The sequence below is a fragment of the Lissotriton vulgaris genome, unplaced genomic scaffold (assembly GCF_964263255.1).
Source record: "Lissotriton vulgaris unplaced genomic scaffold, aLisVul1.2 SCAFFOLD_1042, whole genome shotgun sequence".
Classification (NCBI taxonomy): domain Eukaryota; kingdom Metazoa; phylum Chordata; class Amphibia; order Caudata; family Salamandridae; genus Lissotriton; species Lissotriton vulgaris.
The window spans coordinates 365695-375926 of NW_028247594.1; the positions used below are offsets into that span (position 1 = coordinate 365695).

At 48.3% G+C, this 10232-nt stretch overlaps 1 pseudogene; it reads left to right on the forward strand.

Annotated features, from left to right (window-relative positions):
- The first annotated feature begins 1871 nt into the window (after positions 1 to 1871).
- Positions 1872 to 2167, forward strand: LOC147665141 (NADH dehydrogenase [ubiquinone] 1 beta subcomplex subunit 2, mitochondrial pseudogene; annotated as a pseudogene).
- Positions 2168 to 10232: the final 8065 nt, after the last annotated feature.

The following is a 10232-nucleotide window of genomic DNA, read 5'->3' on the forward strand; positions in this document are numbered from 1 at the left end:
AGCATACAGGGCAGCAAGAAAATACTGGCTATTGCCTTTGATTAAAAATCTGGGTGGAAGAGAATATAGACCAATGTATAGGATTTTGAAAAGTGATGTCTCCGGCCCTATTGTATTTGCACTCTCCAAATTTTTTATGAATGTGTGGCACACGCGTAGTCGTCTTTTAAAATCTGTTGGGTAAGAGTGCAGAATTGCTACATCTTTTTTTTTTAAAAAAAAAACAATCACCTGTATTGTCTGGCTTTGATTTTAAAATTACGCTTTGATGGTTTATGATTGTGCCACAATTTATGCGAATGTATTGTACATGTTTCTTTTATGACCGCATGGTCGAAATAAAGATTTAAAATGAAATATGTACAGAAGACACTGTTGTCTTCATTCGGTCTCAAGGGTAGATGCCTATTTAGGACAGGCTACTTTGAGAAATCGTTTTGGGTAATTACGTAATGTTGGTTTGGTCATTCTTTAGCCTTTTTTAGTGAGATGGGCTTGCTACTCTGTTCAGTGTGTATGACTATTGATGAGGATCCTCAGTTAACTGTAATCCCAGTTCTTCCCCAGGAGAATCCTCCTCAAAGTCAGAAGAAACTCTCCTATCACCCTAGATAAATGAACATGTGCATTTGACCTATGACCAGGCCTGACACCTGCGGGGCATGATAGAACACTGGAGGGTGATTCTTGTGACATTACTGGTTTCCCATCGTACATATCTATTAAGGAATGAATACATTCATTTCTAAAGCACATAGCTACTACGAGAGTGTCCTGGCACTAACACAAAATGCCAGAGTAGAACATCATCCACCCTACAATTTTAACAACATGAGTTTTCAGTTGCTTCTAAAAATGGTTTTATCTGGGATACATCTGAATTGAAGGGGGAACTCATTCCTGTGCTCAGCTGCCAAAACAGAGCAGGTAGAATCACCCAACGTCTTCCACTTGGTGTGAGAAATAACCAGCAGCCAGGTGGACTGTGATTGTAAGGTTCTTCAAGGGCTGTATTCATATAGCCTGTTGGACAGGTTTTTAGGGCCAGCCTTGTAGATGGCTTGGTGCGTAAGAGTCAAAGCTTTAAAAATAACCCTTTTTTAGGTTTCACCTGCACAGCGCTGTGCTTGTGAAATCTATTGTATTAAAAGGGCCTTACATCACGCCCTTACTTTTCATTGGTTTGTGTGCTTGCCACTTACTTTTCCTCCATTTCTATTCACTGTAGCATTCTATTTCCTGTTGTTTCTCTAATCAGTGTCCCATGGCTCAAGTACTGTGGTTTGCTGGTAATACAGTAATTTTCCTGAGAGGAAATTGGACCTACCTGTCCTCAGACATCCAGACCCTACAGAACTGTGGTAGAGGCTGACACTCCTCAAATTGCAATTAGTGGAGTGCTGTCTGAAAGAGACACTAAGAATGGACAATGTCCTGTGCCCTTTTTCCTCCAAAACAATTCTCCCTGCCAAGTGCAAATATACCATCATGGAGAAGGAACTATTGGCCATTAAAGTAGCCTTTTAAGAATGGAGGCATTACCTTCTGAGGCTCCGACACACTGGGGCCATGTATTAGGACCACAAGAACATGCCATTTCTACACAACTGCTGAGTCCAAGCATTTTTTCCCCAGACAAATGTGCTGAAGGCTGCTTTTCCTTGATTTTTACCTGTCATAATATACTGACCAGAAGCAGATGCCTTGTCCAGGCTTGTGGTCTCAGATGATGACACACCTCTAGGAAGGAACTGTGATGGGTGTAATAGTTTTAAACATATTTCTTCATGAGAATGCTCTGCTTGGGAGGTGCAAGGTGACTTTGGGGTCTGGCGCCTCAGCTGTTGGCCGGCTGAGCCACGTATTCTCTTGTGCGGATGGGCAGCGTCCTCAGAGCTGGTGGACGATTCTTGACAAGTGGAGCGAGGAGAACGGTGGTTGAGACGCATTCTGGTAGTGGGGAGCACACTGAGCCTCGATATCGCAAGTTTCCTCAGTTGACCAAGTCACAGGTGTGGAGGTCGGAGTTTCTGAGTGGATTCATGTGGTTCTGGATCCTGTGCACTTCTGCCATGATCACAAAGCAGTGTTGGGTCACTTCCTTTATCCTGACAGTTCTAAATGGACAGATGAAGAGTTGGGAATCCCTCCAGATGATGAAGAATAAACTACAAAGATCTCGTCTATCTGTGCTGAAATTGATTTTTTTTAGAAAGCTGGATGATCTATCACCTACTGTAACTTTCTATTGTAAATAACAATTAATCCAAAACAAAAACAGATAAAAAGAGGGAGTGCTCTGCTTCTGCAAATATGGATTCCCTTGGATGGGTGCCAGATCCCAAAAACACAATTTGAAATGGTCTGTTCTTCTAAAAAGGGGCCTTGTATGTACCAACCCAAGACTTGTCTATACAGGTACCTCATTAGGGTAATGCAAATTGTGCCTATATAAGGGCATACATCGGGAAACCTATACACGGTATCTACATCGACACACAACACCCACTCCAGTTTCGTATGAACGACATTAGTATATGCTAAACATATCTAAAATATAGTCACACATGTGTTGCTAAAAACATGGCTAAAACACATTTCTAAAAATGCATTTAAAACTGTTGTGATGCATAAAAATGCAATGGTGCTGTACATATTAAACAATGTTTCATTCGAAGCATAAGTTGGCATTTGAATGCTAAATAAATAAATCATAAATACATATACATTATGAAATGACTCGTAAATTCAGAAGGAAAAAAGGGCTGAAACCATTTCATGTTAGGTTACTTTTTTTTGTGTCCTCATTTCACCATGACTGCTGCATTCCTAACCGTTTAAGTGTGCCCTCGATCCGTCCATGGTCCATGCAGATTTAGACTCCTGACCACACTGATGCTAGTCTTATGGGGGGGGGGGGCGAACTGAGTCAACGTCCACAAAGCCCATGGCATTATGTAATCATTGGACCATGTATCCGAATTGGTAGCCAGCCCAACAAGCTTTCAATTAACATCCTATTCTGACCATGTAAAATAATAATCCTTCCATAACTCTTTTGGACTGCGGTGGTTGGATTTGATATCTAGTTTGCATGTCCACTTTATTGTATTTAACCAGGCAACTGGATGGGGGGGGCAAAGGGTCCAACCATCTTTTACAAATCTCTCTTCTTGCCAGAAGCAGCAGATAGAATAATAGACCCCTTTGCTTGCTATTTAGTACCTGCCGGGAAGCATTATCTACCCCAAAGAACACCAAAGTTTCAGTCATAACAATATTCTTGGTAAAGATACCCCTTTAAAGTAGTTTCAACATTCTTCCAAAATTCTTGGATTCCTGGGCAAGTAAAAAAGACATGGACATCGCTGGTCCTTACACCTCTTACAACTTGGGACCGCTTGCAATACAAATTTGGCTAATCTTGGAGGGGTCTAATATATCCTATGAATAACAAAGAAGTGACGGCATTTAAAATTGGCAGACGATACAAAGGTGTATAAGGTTTTCAAAGATTCTGTTCATAAAGATTGCATACAGTCTTCTTGCAATATGCTTACCCAAACTTCCGAGGGAGCCTTCATTTTATCCTTTTCAGCCTCCAAGAACTGTCCGTACCATTTTGCCACTTCTTTAGTGCCTGGATTTATGTCCTGTAGTGAGGCTTTAAAGTCCACATTTCCCCCCACCTCCTCTGCAATAGTAGCAGACCATAGGGTAAGCTCAAGGCATTTAAACCTAGATAACTTATTGCCTGACCTATTATTCAATACATCCCACAAAGTCATTCCTTCTGCAGATAGGAGATCCCCCCAGTTTGGAATTCCTGCCTATTTTAAAGGCAAACTAAAAGCGTCTTTCATACAATCCGGTGTCGCCGGGGTTCCCAGATTGGGGAAAAGTCTGAGAAGTAGCCAATCTTTAAAAGTCGTCTCAGGGGGCGTGGCCAAGTAAGATGGTGGAGCGGACGTGATCCTGCTCAGCTCTGCGCCTGCCCGATCATTAAATAGCCTTACTTGTGGTCTGGAGACAGTGTATTCTGCATTCTTGGTCTCCGCTGCCTCCCGGGAGTTGTCGGACCGGCGGGCGATGTTTGTGGAGCCGGGAGAGGGCTACAGAGTCTGAGGGTGTGGCGAGCTGGTGGAGCTCACGGGCCCGGGCACCATTTTGTGGCTGCTGGGATTGAGGGTGCCACCTGGCAGCTTGAACGCCGGGTTGCTTCGGGGGGCCCCGTGCTGGCATCGAGGGGGGGCCCCTCGCGGAGTCGCTACTGCCTGATCAGCCGCTGTCATCGTAGAAAATCACATGCGGAGGATCCCGGGCCGGCACTGGAGCCGCGTTTGTAGCGGCGCGCTGCGGCGACTTTGGCAGGGGGACGGCGGCGGCGGGTCGCTTTTTGGAACCTTGGTCTGCTGCGGTTGGGGGCCGGCGCTCCCTGCTGCTGTCACGGCAGACATGGTGGGGTGCCTCTCCTCGCGCGCTCTAGCAGTCCCGGTCCAGTGCCTGACATTAAGATGGCGGTGATGGAGATCCTGAGGCCAGCGGCACCCGTCTGGGAAGCGTGACGAGTTGGAGATGTGCATGCGGCGGGGTGGTGGAGAGCCAGACTAGTGAGCTTCGCCAAGGAGTATATTGGATGATCTGAAGTGGTTTTCAGGCTTTAGGGGGTATCCCTCAGTGACTCGTCCCAGCTTTGGGAAGGCGTCCCCGGCATTTGACATTGCGAGCATATCTCCTGGGCCCGGTTTGTGAACCTGTCCTGCTCACTGTTGGGTTTGGTTACCGCGCAGGTCAGAGGTGGGGACCCTATGCCTCCTAAGAAGCACACCAACAAGGTATCTCAATACTTTAAGGCCTCTGAGAAGTCATATCCATTGGGGGACACCACACACCCACCTGAGATGGCGCTTACACGAGAGGACCTGGTGGTTACCCTTCGAGACTTTAAAGTGGAGCTCTGTCGTGAGTTTAAACAGGACTTGCGAACATCTGTTGACCAACTGAAGGCCGATCTCAAGGAAAAGCTCACTACGCTGCGCCAGGATGTGGATGTGGTGGGGTCCAGAATACAGGAGGTGGAAGGGCAAACACAGCAGTTGGCGGGGACCCAGTTCACAATGCATGAACAACAACAGGCCCTTCACGCTCAGCTTCAGCAGGCCTTACTCAAAGGAGAGGATCTGGAGAATAGGTCCGAAGGGAGAATATTAGGATCCGGAATCTGGAGGAGGGGCGGAGGGGCCAGACCTGGAAGCCTTTGTTTCTGGGCTCTTCGCGGCGATTCTAGCGCCTAAGCAGCTCAAAATGAAGATAGAGAGAGCTCACCGTGTGGGAGCACGTCAGGCGCGAAGTCGCAAGCGCCCTCAAGATGTCCTGGTCAAGCTGCATTCCTTTAAGGTGAAAGAAACTATCCTCTTGGCCTCCAGAAAGCTGAAGGAGGTATCCTTCCAGGGCCATGGTTGTTCTCTCTATCAGGACTTGGAGTCGGCGACCCTGGCCCAGCGTCAGGCGTTGCGTCCTATCACTGCGAAACTGCAGGAGGACAAGATTCGCTATCGGTGATCCTTCTGACTCATTTTTGAGTATGGCAGCAAAACTCACCACATCTCCGAGCTGGTGGAGGGACTGCGGGTGTTGGGTCTCCCGCTTCCAGTGGAGTCTGCGACGCGGGATCCAAGGTGCCGGCGGGATCATCGCTGAGTGACCCCAATACTTGGCGCACCGTCTCTAGGCACCGTTGAGGTCCCTTGATCTGCTCCTGGTTGGCTGTGCATTTCTCGACCCTTCCCGATGGACTTTGAGGTTCATGGCCTGCTGGATGACTGGGTCCATGGAGGGCACCCCGGCGGTGTCGGGCCACAGTAGACTTGCCCATCAAGGGCTCCTTCTCTCCACAACCAGATCTGTCTCGCTGCTGGAGCTCTCGAGGGGGTGTCCTCGCCGGGGACTCGGGGGGCCTCCCGACCTCTGATACTCGCTTTCGGGACCGCATGGTCTCCTCTCACCCTCGGGAAGGAGCTTCCCTCCTGCTGCCTGTTCATCTTGTAGCTCTGCAGATACGTCAAGGCGCATTGGATGATGGTGGTGTCATGCCTGGGCCCGGCGGTGGGCGAGGCGATGGGATAGCTACTGAGCGCAGCATCATCAGACTAAGGACACTGAGGTTTTTATTTTCTTGGTTGTCAGCCATTCTATTGTTCTCTAGTTATTCTTGGCATTTTGATCGGGATGCGCAAGGTCTTGTCAGTGACACCCATTATTCTTCCCTACGTGTTTCGGGGAGGTTTAGGCCGAAGGCCCTCGGGCCTTACAATGGGGTTGGAGAGGTGGAAGGGAGGGTTTCGGAGGAGGGGAGGGTATTTGGTGGTGACTGAGGGGGGTGCTTTTGTGCATCTTGTGTTTTTTTTGTTGTGAGACTGGCTTCTAACCCTTTAGAGATACGGGGGGTGGCGGAGGTCCGAAGTGGTGGTACTAGTCAGGTGCCCTGTGTGGGGAGGTATGGGGGGTGGGACGGAGATCTCTACAGCAATCCGGGGAGGGGGCCCTTCTTTCTTGATGGTTAACATTGCTTCTTGGAATGTTAAGGGGCTGAACTCCCCACAGAAAAAGCAACACATTTGGAAGTATTTAAATGATCGCAAATTTGAGGTGTTGGCCTTGCAAGAAACCCATCTTAAGAAGGCGGAGGTCTCTAGGTTGCGTCACAGAAATTACCCAATGATTTATACGTCCGCAGCCGCAAAGAAACACAATGGGGTGGCCCTACTTTTTCATGGTTCTGCGAATTTCCAACTTGAATCTTACAAATCAGATAAGGAGGGGAGGCTGTTGTTAGTCAAGGGCCGCTTGAGGGGTAAGCTATGCACCTTTGTTTCATTATATGCGCCCAACTCGGGGCAATCTGCATTCCTTTCACATGCTCTTGACCAGATTAAGGGGTTTGCGGAGGGTCCTATTATGCTTTTGGGGGATTTTAACCTTACATGGCAGGGGTCTCTAGATGGCTTCGGTTCCACCAGGGCGGCCACGAACACCTTTTCGAGTAGCCTCCGACAGAAAGTCCTTGACCTGGGGTAACTTGATGCCTGGCGTTCCCTACATCCCAACACCAAAGACTACACTCATTTTTCACATATCCATAGGACATATTGCAGAATTTATTACATTTTTATCAGTCAATCCCTGCTAGGGCCCTCCAGGCTGCCCAGATCCCCCCGATATCAGTGTCCGATCATAGTTTGATCACTTTGGGCCTTCAAAGGAGTGGGACCTCCCCTAGAACACCTCAGTGGTATTTCCCCCTAGCCCTGACTAGGGATCTAGCGGCCAGGGATGACCTTAAAATGCTATAGCTGATTTTTTCCTCCATAACGATCCGCAGGATACATCCCCCCAAAACACCTGGGATGCCTTTAAAACCGTGATTCGTGGGAAGTGCATACAATTTAACTCGAATTTAAACAAACAACGTACGAGAGAAAGGGAGGCTCTGGAGAGGGAATTGGTAGTAGTGGAAAAGGCCCATAAAGCAAACCCAAACCGTGCCCTCCAGAGGCAACTGGCTGCTCTCAGGGGAAAACTTTGCACCATTTACTCCAACCGGCGGAGTTCACCCTGTTAAAACTTTGTCGGGCCTCTTCCACACAGGGCAACAAGGTGGGCCCACACCTAGCATGCCGGCTTCGGGCACAAAGGGAGAGAGACTTCATCGGGGGGATTTTGGACTGACCGGGTCACCTCACGCATTCCGATACCGCTAAAGGCAACATATTCAGGGAATTTTATAGTGAGCTCTATCAGGGCACCACCCCGGACACGGTGCTGCAACAACAGTTCTTAGATGACCTTGCCCTTCCGCAACTGTCGAAAACGTCAGCGGCAGAGTTAGATTCCCCCATCAATCCTGAGGAGGTCGGGATTGCTATCTCGAAACTCAAATTGCATAAAGCCCCGGGTCCTGATGGCTTTATGGCTCACTTCTACAGATGTTTCTCGACAGAGCTCATCCCTCATCTTAGGGTTCAATTTCAGGCCATTGCCTCTGATGGGTGGGTTTCTAGTTCAATGGCGGAAGCTGTGATTACTGTGATCCCCAAGGCGGGTAAGGACCCACAACTATGCGGCTCCTATAGAACCATTGCACTTCTTAATCTGGATGCCAAGCTGTACTCTGCAATTCTGGCAGCGTGTCTGGAATCTTTGATGCCGGCGCTGATTCATCCGGGGTGCCCCCTCTCACCTCTTTTGTTTGCCCTGAGTATCGAACCTCTGGGATAAGGTTTCGAATCAACGAGGAGATCTGGGCATCCCCTTTGGCGGAGATGTGCATAAGGCGTCATTGTTCGCCGATGATATTCTCCTCATGCTTGAAGATCCGGCCTATTTGTTGCCAGTGGTGCAAAGTGAACTACGAAGCTTTGAAAAAAACGCTGTCTTTAAGATAAATTACACGAAATCAAGCATACATGATCTTACCCTCTCCCCTGCTGAGGTTTCCCGTTTGAAGCCTCTGAAGTCTTTCCAATGGGCTAAGTACTCTTTGCTTTACCTGGGAGTTCGCCTCACGGCTAAATTGAGTGATCTCTACAAGCTGAACTATCCACCCTTAATGTCTCGACTCCGACAAGATTTTAAACGGTGGTCGCCTCTTTACATTTCTTGGCTGGGGCAAATCAACGTAATAAAAATGACGGTCCTACCTAAATTTTTATACTTGTTTCAGGCACTCCCTATTGAGCTGGAGGGGACTCCGTTGCCAAACCTCCGCACCCTGATCACCAAATTCATTTGGCAAGGGGGAAGGGCGCGCCTACCCCATCATGTACTCCGACGTCAGCGTGTCCACGGTGGTTTAGCCCTACCTGACTTCACCTTATATTACCAGGCGGCCCAGTTGCGGGTAGTAAACGAGTGGTCAGCCAGGGAATCCGATAAGCACTGGCTTCACATGGACCGCTCTGTGGTGGGGAGGTCTATCTGGGATGTACTGTGGAAGCCTAGAAAGGATCGCCCGCCCAATGCTTATCTCAGCACTCCCACCCATACAACCTTGTCCACGTGGGACAAGGTTACTAAGAGAGCGGGGTGGACCTCTTTCCCTTCACCATACACACCCATTCATTTCAACCAAGATTTCCCCCGGCACTACGTGAGGGGCCCTTCGATAATTGGAGAAGGGGAGACTGCCTTAAAATTGCTGACTTGTTTTGCTACGGAGTTGTTATATCGTTCGCTGAATGTAGGAAAGAATGTGCGCTTCCACAGAGTGAGCAATACCACTACTTGCAACTCAAACACTGAGTTTTGACACCATCCATTCAGGAGGCGGCCACTAGAGAGCTTACAGATATAGAGAAGTTTGTAGCCCTTAGAGCGGGTTCTATGAAAGGTGCCATTTCAGCTATCTATGTTATGTTACTCTGCACGTCCTACCCCCCTCAAGCACGATATATGTCCTTCTGGGAGCACGTTTTGGGGAGGAACGTTACGGATGGGGAATGGTCTCATCTTTGGAGGGATATTTTTAAACATAATAGGTCACTGGCACTTCAAGAAGCCCAGTATAAACCCTTATACGATTGGTGCCTATACCCTACAAAGCTTTGTCGTATCTTCCCTGACACGTCAGACCTTTGTTGGAGAGGATGTGGGCTCCAAGGGGACTTTAGGGATATATGGCGGGATTGTCCTAAGATTCGGACCTTTTGGGATGAGATCCTTTCTCATATCAAAGACATATTAGGCTACCCAATACCAACCTCCAATGACTTTACCCTGCTTGGCCTCCGAGATCCCCTTCTGGCCAGGCAAACTAAGGCTGAAAAAGCAATCTTGTGGACATGCCTGGGGCGGCCAAACTAACTTTGGCAGCTGCATGGAAGAAGACGGAGGTCCCGGCAATTTCGTTGTGGCATGCTCAATTATGGAGGATCATATCCTTGGAGACCCTAGGGGACATTTTCCAGAATGAATATGAAGACTTTGTGCTTCTTTGGGGACCCCATGTGACCTTTTTGTCTCGCGGTCTCCCCTCAGCGGTCTGTCCACCGACTGTATGGGACATGCACCTCTTCCAATTATAGACGCTCTCACCTTGCTCTGTTGGCCCCGAGGGGCTCCTTAGCTTTACTATGGGTAGGCCTGAATCTCACTGTTATTTGATGCACCAATAGTTTATGCTGATTTTGAAGTACTACCTTCATTCTGTTTGTTTTTGTTATCAATTAGTCACC